This window comes from Oryzias latipes, chromosome 9, assembly GCF_053564925.1.
Source record: "Oryzias latipes strain Hd-rR chromosome 9, Olatipes_Hd-rR_3.1".
In the NCBI taxonomy this organism is placed as follows: Eukaryota; Metazoa; Chordata; class Actinopteri; order Beloniformes; family Adrianichthyidae; genus Oryzias; species Oryzias latipes.
Genome location: NC_136245.1, coordinates 9,473,095 through 9,485,096, shown reverse-complemented (window position 1 = coordinate 9,485,096; position 12,002 = coordinate 9,473,095). Strand labels below are relative to the sequence as shown.

At 41.9% G+C, this 12,002-nt stretch overlaps 1 protein-coding gene across 3 annotated transcripts in view; it reads left to right on the top strand.

Moving 5' to 3' along the window:
- Window positions 1-12,002, top strand: part of sema4c (sema domain, immunoglobulin domain (Ig), transmembrane domain (TM) and short cytoplasmic domain, (semaphorin) 4C) — a 114,748-nt gene that overhangs the window by 40,535 nt on the left and 62,211 nt on the right. For 2 of the 3 annotated variants that reach the window (XM_011479538.4, XM_078952185.1), the window contains exon 2: window positions 2,736-2,856. The exons of the other annotated variant lie outside the window; for it this stretch is intronic. The gene's annotated coding sequence lies outside the window, so the exon portion shown is untranslated. The remainder of the gene's footprint in view (window positions 1-2,735; window positions 2,857-12,002) is intronic. 3 annotated transcript variants of the gene reach the window in all.

The following is a 12,002-nucleotide window of genomic DNA, read 5'->3' as shown; positions in this document are numbered from 1 at the left end:
GAGATTACTGAGCCATCGATGTTGACACGACTCTCGACGGTGTACGACAACACGGCGGCGGGGGCTTTGCAGTCGGTCATGTGACCTGCAGGATGACTCATGGGGACAGGAGAGCCTCCAGAGTTCAGCCGTCTGGATGAGTGGGGGCTATGCATTGGCCAAAAACCTGGAGGAAATCAAAGATCTAACCCAAAAATAGGAGCCAAATGTATCTGAACAGTTAAACAAAAAGAAATAAACTAAATGCAAACTTGAGATTTAGTCATTTTAACTTGATTTTTTTGTTTGCTTAGATGTAAAACTTTGTTGTCACATAATTGGTGATTTAAACTGAACTACAGGGAAAATTTTTCTTATTTATCAGACCTCATTATTGAGCTCATATGTATCGTTTTCAATAGTAAAATAGAACCAAAAAAGTCAAATACAGTTCCATGTTTTCACAAATATTCCAGTTGAGTTAAATCCAGCACAACTACCACCCTCAACTCTCAGACTAACTTTATGAACAGTAATAAAAATGTGTTGGTTGCAGTTTTCTGTGACTTTACTTTGTGTTTCTTACAGCTGGAGTCAGTTGATAAACTGTTGTGGCGAAAGTCCGATTTTATATTACCAATTTCTTTTGTCTCTAACTCCTCCCTAAGTCGTCTCAAATGTTTTCTTTGATTTTAGTGCAGGTTTGAGACAAACATGAATCCATGATGGTTTTCGTAACCCTTGTGCTATCCTAGGCACTTTAACATTGGGAGTTGGGTCATCTAGACCCACTAGACAGTGCGTTAAACCTTTTTTCTTCAATGATTTGTGATCTTCACTGGTGTCCATGGATTACATGAAATCTTTCCACCTTTATCCACCTTTGTCATGGTAGGGAAAACACGTCAATGTAAGATAGCACAAGGGTTAAAATAACATCATCAAGTGACCAAACAACATTTTAAAGATATTTTGGAAACTTAATTTGTGATATTTCACCAACATTTAGTGCTCAGTGGTGGGTTGTAGAGGAAAATGTCAATGACTTCAAGGTATTTTGTGGAGTTTTCTCATCTTATCAGTTGTGTTTTGTGACATCGCAGGTGTCAGTCAGCGGTGGAGCTAGAACATTTTTATGGGGGGGGCAGAAGGCTTTGGAACGGTGGCAAATGAGAACAGCAGAGTGGAAAGTTGTCACAGAAAAAGTATCAGAAAAAGGTTTTATTAACAGCATTTCTGAGCTGAAGTGCTATTACTAATGCTTAAAAAAGTGCGTATTGCTGATAGGGGCAGCTGCCCCCCTGTAGCTCCGGCCCTGGTTGCAGTTGTGATCCCCCTCAGCTGTTTCTGCTTCATTTTTACCCCTTTACCTGAATGAAGGTAATTATTTTCAGATGCTTTTTTCCAGATCCTCACTTTTCTTCTCCTCTTTGTCATATTAATAGCTTTTTAAATTATACTACTACTTTGATGTTTACATTTATGCTACATTTTCTTTGTTCTTGTTTTTTTATTTCATTCTAAGTCTTTTTTTTCCCCTCTGCTGTCAGTTGCTATGGTGACAAACAAATTTCCCACGTGTGGGATCAATAAAGTATTTCTGATTCTGATATTTTGGTGTTTGTGTTTGTTCTGTTACTTTTTCTGTTTATTTATTAGAAAATTAGTTTCTGCCATCAAAGCGCATCTCCTGCATTTAAGTCCTATACCAACTTTCTTGACATAGTAAATTCTGATTGGTCCACTTTAAAAAAACGGATCAGCTCTTCAGTAAAGTTAAAGAAGGTTTTGTCTAATATCTGTGTGCTGGTTGAACACTTTTACACCTCAAAACCTTAATTTTTGCTAAGGTATTGTTTAGGCTTCCTGTGAAGTTTTGAGTATATTTTAAAATATTGTTACAATAACAATATGATTAATACTCATATTTCCAAAACCAGCATACATTTTTCTGTTATTTATGCCAATTTCTTTTTTTTTGTTTAGATAAAACGTTTGCAAAGACTGTTTCTTTTTTTGACACAGAAGCCCTTGTAACAGTTTTGTTCTTTATAAATCTTGCTGACAACATGTGCATCTTGTTAGAACATTACTTCTTCTATTGATACATTTTTTTTATCCTTTTTCAGGTTAAAAGAAAAAAGAAATCTTCTATGAGATTATCGTGACACTTTGAATCCACAGTAAACAGAAGGTTCCTGCAAAAACAGCTCAGACTGTTTTACTGCTGACCCACTTGAAGCTATGATGTCATGTCTCTGTGAACATTTACCCTAAAAACTTTTGCAGACTTGTGCAAACTGTTTTTTTTCCCACAGCAAAAAGAAAAGATAAAAGGGCTCCTCTTTGTTGTGAACTGAATACAGTCAATTAAAAAGACGTTAAAAGACCTTTTAGCAGAGGTTTGCAGTTAGAAAAATTGATTTTGAATCAGTCTCTGCAGTCTAATGCAGAAAGGTCGCCGAGTTGACAAAGAGATGATGGTTCACACTGTCAAGTTCATGGATAAGTGTACAAATTGAAAATAAACAGCTCTTATTTGTTGCCATGGTGACAGATTGAACAAAAGTTCTACAGAAGAGGAGGGTGTATTTCTGTCAGCTGTTGCACATTAGAATAGAGCACCGCTCATGTGTGTGCGCTCCCGGCCCCCGTGTCTGTGGGGAAGAACTGAAAACAATGTCTGAAAATTATTAAAGACACCCCACACAGAAACATCCACCCCCGTCGCTCATTACCGCTCTCTTCTCCTGCAGGCCAATGTGACCCTCATCCGAGTCAAGTGTTGCTGCTCAGCGTTTTCACGGAGACGCAGTACGCCGAAGGGACGCTCGAGAAGAAAGTGCACAGTGGTGCGAGGGAGGAGAAGCAAAACAAGTAAGGAGGAGAGCCAGAACAAGGAAAAAACAGACGTCTTCTCTTCCTCCAAAACCTTTTCTGCAAACAGCTCGGTGGGCAGCAGGAATCGGAGAGAGCTAAAACTGTGTAAAAGTGAGGGAGACGAGGACATTCGCGGTGGTTGTCACATGTGGACATGGAAATTATAGTCCTCCCAAAGAGAGGTGGTGATGCAGGAGGGTGGAGGAGAAAGATGGTCGCAAGATAAGAAAATGTTGTTAGGAAGCTGGATTGGAGTTCTCCAAGGGTTTGTGCTGAGGATGGATGGATGGATGGATGGATGGATGGATGGATGGATGGATGGATGGATGGATGGATGGATGGATGGATGGATGGATGGATGGATGGATGGATGGATGGATGGATGGATGGATGGATGGATGGATGGATGGATGGATGGATGGATGGATGGATGGATTTGTGTGACACAGGTATAGGGTAGAGGCCCCATAATTCACCTGGATGTTCCCTGACAGTCGTAAACGGATAGGCGCCTGACGAGTCAATTGAACGCCCAGCGTGAACAAATATTGGTTTAATCCCCCTCATTTTCATCCCAACTTCACGTCTGAAAGCAACACTGTTAAATAACTCTTTGAATATGAAAAATATTTTGACTTTTGACGGCCTTGTATAAAACCTGTCCACTCCTGCTCAGTATTTCTGTGGAAGTTTCACTCGACGCTTCATGGCTTCAATATAGACTTCCATGCTCTAGTTTCAGATGGGACGGTTTCAGGTAGCAAATCCACGTTTAGACACGGCTATAAAGTCAGTTAATTAACTCAAAGTTGCTCAAAATTTACAGAGTGAGCACCAACGGCGATGCGCTACATTAGACCTCTCCATAATGAAGTGATAATGCTCAAATGACTGCAGAGCTCGTAAAAACTGCGCTGTGATACCAGAACGTTCATCTCTGAACTCAAATGCGTGTCTCCCATAGTGGAAGTGTTATTATCCTTGGGTCATTGTGTTTGCTGGTGGGAGGGACCATTTTTTTATCTGCTGAAAAGGGATGAAATAAAAGGAAATATTCCGTTTATAAACGGAGAGGAACAGTTTGACACTGAACCAGCTGAGCAGCATCACCTGACTTGGTGACCAGACAGGTGATAGGCCCATGTGCCACGCCCAGATAACTGGTGAAATGGGACTGTTGAGTGTATATGAGAACTGGACTGAGTAACTCCTCCCACCCTACCCTCCCAACAGGAAGTAACCGCTGGTTCCAAGAAACCAAACACCAATAGACTTCTGTAGAGGTATAAAGAGTTATTACTCAGTCGCTATTGTTGTCAGAAGAACCATTTTTGCTCTGATACATCTTTTTTAATATATTCTTGATAATCTTTTCTTTTCCCTGTAGTGGAAGTTATTCAATTTATAAACTGGCCAATCAGATCCCTCAATAAAAGTATGTGCTTTCGCATTGAACGTTTGAAAATGTTCAAAATGTTCGAGACACTTTTAAATGGTAGGGGTGTGGACCACCAATAAACTCACTCGAAAGGTGGTTGCCATAGAAACAATGACTCGGAGGAATCACTGCTTAGTGATGAAGACTGTCTCCAACATGGCGGCAAAAATACAGACTGATTTGACTTCATTTTGTTGGAGCCATCTTCTATGCGTGACGTCAGTCGGTCCAGTTCTCAGATACAGTCAATGGTCAGGACAAACTTTGACCAAACGCCATCCCACTTTGATCCAAAAAAACGAATGAAGCTTTGGGTCAGTCTTTTCAAACCGCAATGGTGTGCATTGCTGTGAGCCGATCATACCCAACAGATACATGTTTATCTATGGTTAGTGTTTCTAGGTAAAGGATGTCATCGTCTGAACATGTGCTATCCTCCAAAGATCACTAAAGTAGGCTTTTGTGCATCCTCCATTTAGTGTCACATAGTGGCGGATGATGACGCCCTCCATGAAAGTCCCAGTTGGTTTTTCCCAAGAGTTTTTTTTAATCCTTGTGTGTAAAGTACTTTTATTGAACTCCTCTATAAAAAGTACTGAGGGTTTGAAGTTGTGTACCAGCAGCACAAATACACACTTGTGCAATAACAATTAAAAGTGCCAAAATGCACACATACAAAGTCGAGAAAAGAAAGCCTCAAGCAACATTCCTCTGTTCTTTTATCCTTTTGTGTGTGTGTGTGTGTGTGTGTGTGTGTGTGTGTGTGTTTCTCTTTCGAGCACAGTCACCCTCTCGCTCTAATAATTCTCTCTATCTGTGACTTTCACAGTGTGTGTTTATCTCGCCGAGGATATTGGCTGCCGATCATAAATAGCTTTTCTCTGACAGGATGCCATCACAGACAGGCAGAGAGCTCATGGGAGGAGAAGGGGGGGTTGAATGTAAGGTGTGCGGTGGTGGGGGGCAAGAGGGTACCAAGATCAAGAGAGCGATTGAGGGAGGAAGGGAAGAAAACAGATGGAAACACGGGTTATCTCCATCACGGCAGCATGACAGGCGTCAGTGATGCTATGACAGATGTAGGGCTCTTAAACGCAAACTTCCAAGATGGAGTTGGTGCGATTCCATTTAACAATCTTTATTTGATGCCAAAAAAGAACCTTTGATGTCAGGGTAAATGTAATTATTGTTAATGCAAGTTTCTGCCTAAAATTTATGTCTAATGCACATCAACTAATCAAAATGTCACACGAATTTTGTTCTATATTTCCTAAATATTGCTTTTAGTTCTAGATGTTTTTGGGAAAATTCTAAACTGCGGTCTAATCAATCATTCTTGCACAGTCTGTTAACAAAATAAAAGCCTAGTCAAGTTTTACATTCCATTTTTAGGGGTGTAACGATTCATTTCAATGAGTCAATTCATATCATAATTTGTGGTTGACGATATGATTCATAGTCAATATTGGTTCATTTGGAGTGATCTGATTCACTGACCTAAAATCGATCCAGCTAAACTTCAACCAGTGTGACTCAGAGAGAAATACCTGGTACTGAACAGCGTAGGTTACACATTCCTTACATTTCTTGTAAGATAATCAAAAGTCAATTAAATATTTGTACAAACAAGTAAAAAAGGATTAATTGCAAATCAATATTTTCATAAACTTAGGCCCACTGTTGATTTTCAACATCCATAGAATCCAAAGGGAACATAGTAGAACATTCTAGCACACTGTGTGGTCACATGACTTTGCTAAATTCAAAGTGTTTCCACACATTGGACTGGAATGATGGACTGATCAGTTTTTAATTTCATCAAATCTGTGTTGTGCGCTATGATGGTCGTTTTTACGTTATAGTAAAAATTAACCTCAATCCAAATGGTATTTTTCATATCAATATAATCAATTTATTACATTTAAAAGCAATTTTAGAATGGTATAGTTTGATTTAATCAACAATTTCCCTCAGACAGATCGATCTGGTTGGATCGTAGGAAAGTTGATTAATCGTTACACCCCTTTAAATTGTTTTTTTAGCAGCATCTTTGCAAACATAAATTTATAGATGTCTATTTATAACAGCAAAATGCATATTTTGTTAGGAAAAATGAAGTAAATTAGATGCTAACTTTAAAAAGTTTCCTTGTCAGTTAACAGTTTAGTGTGAAGACTGAAATTCCAGTTTATAAAATAATACAAATTCGATCACTGTTCTTTTTGTGTGTGTGCGATGATAACAGGTTTAACACTCCAGAGACGAGTCTTTTGTTTTGTGTGTGTGTGTGTACAATGGCGGGTCCCCCTCTCGAGTTTGATGAAGTAAACAAGAGTAAATCTGCAGCACGTTGCATTCCTCTGTCCTTTCCCTGCACGCAGCAGCAGTCCTTGTCTTTGGATCGATCTCAGCTTATCGCGCCTTTTTTTTTTTACCTCTCATCCCTTCGTCACCTCATCTCCCCCCAATCCCCACCACTGCCTCCTCTACTACCTTGTCATTGGTATCGATCCGCTCGTGTGTTCTGCAAAGCACCAAGTCTTGGGAGAGGAGCTTTAGGATCACCTCTCTTTAAATGGGCTCCAACTGGACTCTAATAGAAACAGACTTTGAGTACACAGGCTGTCAGCTTCCCCCTAACTCCAGTTTTCAATCGGATGACTGCAGGTCAGGGTTTTTTTTTTTTTTTTTTTTTGCTGATAGCTGTTGATTTGATAGAATGCCTGCTTTTCCATTGAATAGGAGTTTTTTTATGCGGAGTACACCCAAGCCTCTGCATAAGCGTCCCGCTTTGCATTTTTCAAGGCCCATTCCATCATGAGGCCTGCTCCGTTTAACCACATTTGGCTAATTTTGGCCTCAAGGAATTGCAGAGGTTACCCAAAGCTCAAGTCTTTTATTATCTCCGTACTTCTTTGCACTCACTAAACACACTGCCTTGCTTAGCAGCAGCAGCAGCAGCAGCAGCAGCAGCAGCAGCTGCAAGTGGCTGTTGACCCGGAGAAAGTCCCCGTTGGCATTTCCTGATTACCTTCCAGGCATCTGAATAGTCTGTGGAAAAAGAAGAATGAAAACAGTAGTTAGACAAATGAGAAGGGATGCAGAATGTGGTTACAATAAGAAAACTACTCTTGTTTCTTTTCCAAACATCATAGTAAACCACCTTCGAAACTGTAACAAGAAAAAAAAGAAGCCTACTGTCTTTTACTGAACACATGCTAGCAGTTTAGCAGGTCCAATGCTGACATTCCCCAGTGCTTAAGCTAATGTTTTACAGTTAGTTTTGCTTCCTAGAAATACCAAGGACGTTGAAATGACCTACTTAGGGGCCACTTTTTTAGAAGGTCTAAAAAATTCTTATTTCTAGAAATAAATGATCCCAAAAATAAAAGATTCAAAGACCTTATTTATCTAAAGAAGTGTCACTGTATTGGAAGGGCTTGAGGTAAAAACTCAGATTGTTGACTTCTTATTTCACAAATTAAGAAATGCAAAGCCCATAACAAAAAGGGAAAGTGACGTAATTGATGAAAATCCACAGTGATTGCTTTTTTGATTAATTGATTGTGTAATTGATCGCTGGCTTGCTTGTTTTGTAACTTTGCTTTGGCACTCTGAAGTGTCAAGCAAGCAGATGCGATCTAATAAACCCAAAAGCCTTTGGACAGAGTCAGCCCAGAGCTCAGCAGTAGATGTCATCCTCCTGCTGAAGGAGCACTTCACTTCTGAAAGTGCTGAAGCACAAACTACTGCTTCTGTCTGTTTACAGTATTTTCTTAAAAGAGAATGCTTACATGGAGCGGGTCTGTTCAACCGCCAACGTTTCGGCTTTTCCGCTCACTTCCTGTGTGAGTGTAACCCCCGTCAGGTCTACCTCCCCAGCGCTGAGAGGGGTGTGTGGGCTGGTTCTGGAGGAGTCCAGCTAGGAGTAACCTTTTGGCCCTGCGGGGCCTCGCTGGGATCCAGGGCTCTGGGCTCAGCGTGAACTTGTGAACTCTTTCTAAAAAAGCCGACCCGAGTTGTGCAGAAAGACCGCAAAAGAGAGTGGGAGGGAAAGCGCAAGAGCGCTAGTGGACAATTAACCACCCGAAGAGCATAGTAGGTGGTCCCCCCCCCCCACATCCAAGCCAGATACATGGAGTATCTCAGGGACCGGCGGCAGCGAGAGAAAGCAAAGTGAAAGGGAGGTGTGGAGGCGTGCGTTTTGCACTGCTGTGGCGCTCACACACCCAGCGGTTGTTGCTCAGACGGATACGTCTGGTGCCGGCGGCGTCAATGTGACCAATTTTATTATTCAGAGACGGCTACGGCACCCAAAGCATACAGTGAATACTTTTTAATGAGCTTTGAAACACAAAGGGGAAAGTTTGTCAGCTTTTTTTTTTTCTGTTTGTCTGCGAGGAGCTGGCAGGGAAATGAGAGCATATTTACCAGAGTGATTAGATTAGTGCGCGGCTGCTGTGTGCAGCAGCATATGAGAGAAAAGATACCCATTTAAGTGAAAATATAACACGATTAGACATCCTTCTTTGCTTTTATTTTGATTTTTATACACTAGTTCCACATGAATATAAGTTTTCCAGCCCTAATACATCTGCAGACTTTAAGTGAAATATTGTGCGTGTGCTTCAGTGTTCGTGCCAGACCTCTGTTCGCCACTCAATTGCCTGGAGCGAGGATGATCGACATGCGATCGTGGATTATCGCGTGCGCCCTCGTGCGCGGACGATAAGTCAAAGTGCTATCCCAGCATCCTCCCCCCGGAGTCTGGCTGCACACGAGACGAGCAGGTCGAGCGGTTCTGAGTGCACGTGCTCATTCTGATTTCTCCCCCCACACTCATGTGCTTGTCAGGAACAGCTTATCCTGCCCTGACAGCACAAGGTCGGAGAAGAAAGACTCGCTCGACTGTTTGACCTGGTTATTGTTGGATTAATGCCGCAATAAGAGCTCTAAAATGTCAAGTAGAAAAGAAATCACTTCTACCATTAGTTAAAGGCTTTGAAAGACAAATATCCCAAAGATATAGCCACCTTACCCAACCAAATCAGTTAGCAGACTAAAACTCATTACGTTCTGATCACAAAAACACCCAAAATAAACTATCATTTGATTGTGCCGCCTGCCATTTTCAATCTAAACGTTTCTCCTGCTTTTTATCACTCAATCAACAGGAAGCTGCATATTTGGAAAAAAAATCTCTGGATTTGAAAATGTAAACCTATAAAAGTGTTTTTAATCTAAAATTCAGATGATTCAGGCTCACCCTGTTGATTTCTCCCACAGAGGACTATTTACTGATGAAATTTTGCATCCATACTGCCCGGCTGGATTTAAAACCATCGCTGTAGTACACGTTGGAAACACTTCTTAGCGAGCCAAATATAAATCTCGTCCACGGTTGGGTTTTCATCTCCTGGAGGTGGATGAGCAAATCTGCGAGGGATTGCTCTGATTTAATCAGAGGCCCTTCAGATGTTGGTGATACGGCGGTATGTAAACTCGGTATACATCCTGCAGACGGGTAAACAACACCTGCTGGAAGGTAAATTCATCATTTCATCACCCTCATGTTCTTTGTCTATCCTTCCCAGGTTGGGCTCTAAAGACCCCTGATAAAAACGCTGTTTTCAGGGTTTTTAAACACATTCTTGTTGCATTTTTTCTGACGATGGAGTATGAAGAAAATCAAGCTTAGGATTGCATAAAGAGTATTTCTTTATTCAAATCGTTTTGAAGCAGGAGCAGACAAAAGAAATGCTGTTTGAAAAAGATGTATTTGTGACATAGGATACGCTGCGCATGTGTTGTACTTGGTGTTCACACAGGACAAGCTGGGAGGGGCTTCGTCTTCCTCTTTTTATACTGTTTACTAGCGCATGTCTGCCACCTACAGTTGGAAGACATTTATTGTAATATGCATTGCTAGGGCTTACTGAAATCCTGCCGCTCTGCAGACAGTTTTTCCTAGAAAATGTTACTGATTTTGTCTAAAAACTGCATAATCAGAGTTAAAAGACCACAGGGATGTTTTGAAACTAGACCAAAAGATGATCAGAGTGGGACTTTAAGAGATGGTTGTCGTTTTAATCAACAGCATTTGAGTTTGTGCTTTTATTTTTTTGTCATGAATGTCATTTTTGGAGCTGAAATCATTGCTCGCGGGTCAACTCAGGTGCAGCTGTCCCTTCCTGCAGAAAATCTGGGCACGCTCTGTCCGCCAAACATTTTGTGTGCAGTCTGCCTCCGTTCCAGGCATCTGCCGTCGCTGACCAAAAGCCCAGATGGTCCTGCGGTCTGGTTGCGTGGAGTCTGCGTGTCCAGCCTGATCTCACCTCCTCCTCCACCTCCTCCTCCTCCTCCCCCTGTGTTGCTTGCTCAGGTCTGAGCAGGTGTTTGGCCCGCAGTCAGAGTCCAAATCAGATCCATTTCATCTGTAATCAGCTGGAGCCCCTGGCACTGATGGAAGAGATCAGAGCCACGATCAAAGAATTATCAGCCCTCCAGCCGACCAGAACAAGAGCAAGGAGGCAACGTGGAATGGGGAGGGGGGACAAGCGGGCAAACGCAGAGGGGATGAAAGGAGAGTGGATGGAGGATTGAAGGTCTGCGGACTCTCCAAGGGGCGGAGATGAAAGAGGCAGGAGAGGCTGAGATGTAACCCTGCAGGTCCTCATGGGACAATCAGTGTTTTGATTGATTCTTTGTTTGTTTTATGTTTTTACTAAATAATAAAAAAAACAATATTGTAGCCTTGAGATTATGGGTTAATTAGAAATTTCAATTCAATTTCAGTGAAAACGTCCTGTTTTCATGAGTTTATGACTTTCAGTTCAACTTAAAGACACATCACTGGTCCCCAAAGGCAAATTAAAACAAAGCAGCACAGTTAGTCATTATCCGGGCTGATTTGAAATGCATAACATCCCCGGCCCAGTCAGGACATCATTAACTGGATGCAAATACGCGGAAACGGCGGAACGGCTGTCTGAACATTGACGGGCGGAGCAAACGCCGGGGACGGCGAGCTTTAAAGCCGATTTCAAACTCCTTTTCAGATGCCGATAAACAAAAGTATTGAACAGATCAGAGAGGCAGCACATCTGGCGCCATCGCACGCGTCTGTGCAGCTGATCAAACCCCGCTTTGATTATTGGCCTTTCATCTGTGCCACACATCACACGGCGCAAACAAACGAGATGCTCCGCCAGCACGCCATCATTGGACAGCAGCTGGGTTTGCAGGTGTGGCTGGCCACAGATTGAGTTGTGCTGCTTGACGCTGGAGGTGGCAGGACTCTGTGTGTGTGTTAGTGTGTGTGTGGGATGTGTGTGCGCTTCACTGTAAGTGAAAGCGGCTCCATTAAGCCCGCACTCTGAATGCCAAAAGCTCTGTATCACCTCTTTTGCCGTCATGTTTCCTGTCACCGCGGGAGAAAAAGCTTCTCAGCGTTCGCTTGCACTGATCTTCCAGCAAAAGCCAAAGAAATAATTGAGTGGAAATTGCCAGAAAAAGCGAAAGTACATATTGACTTCTCCTCAAAACCTACAAGTCATCAACTTTGCTGGAAGCAGTAACTTTTTTCTTTCAATCTTTCTTTTGTTGTTAAAGAACAGATTTATTTAGCTCTGGACTCCACTTCCAGCCTTAAAATCTCCACACAGATGCTGAGTGTTTTTTAAATGAATATTCCAGGCATTGTGGG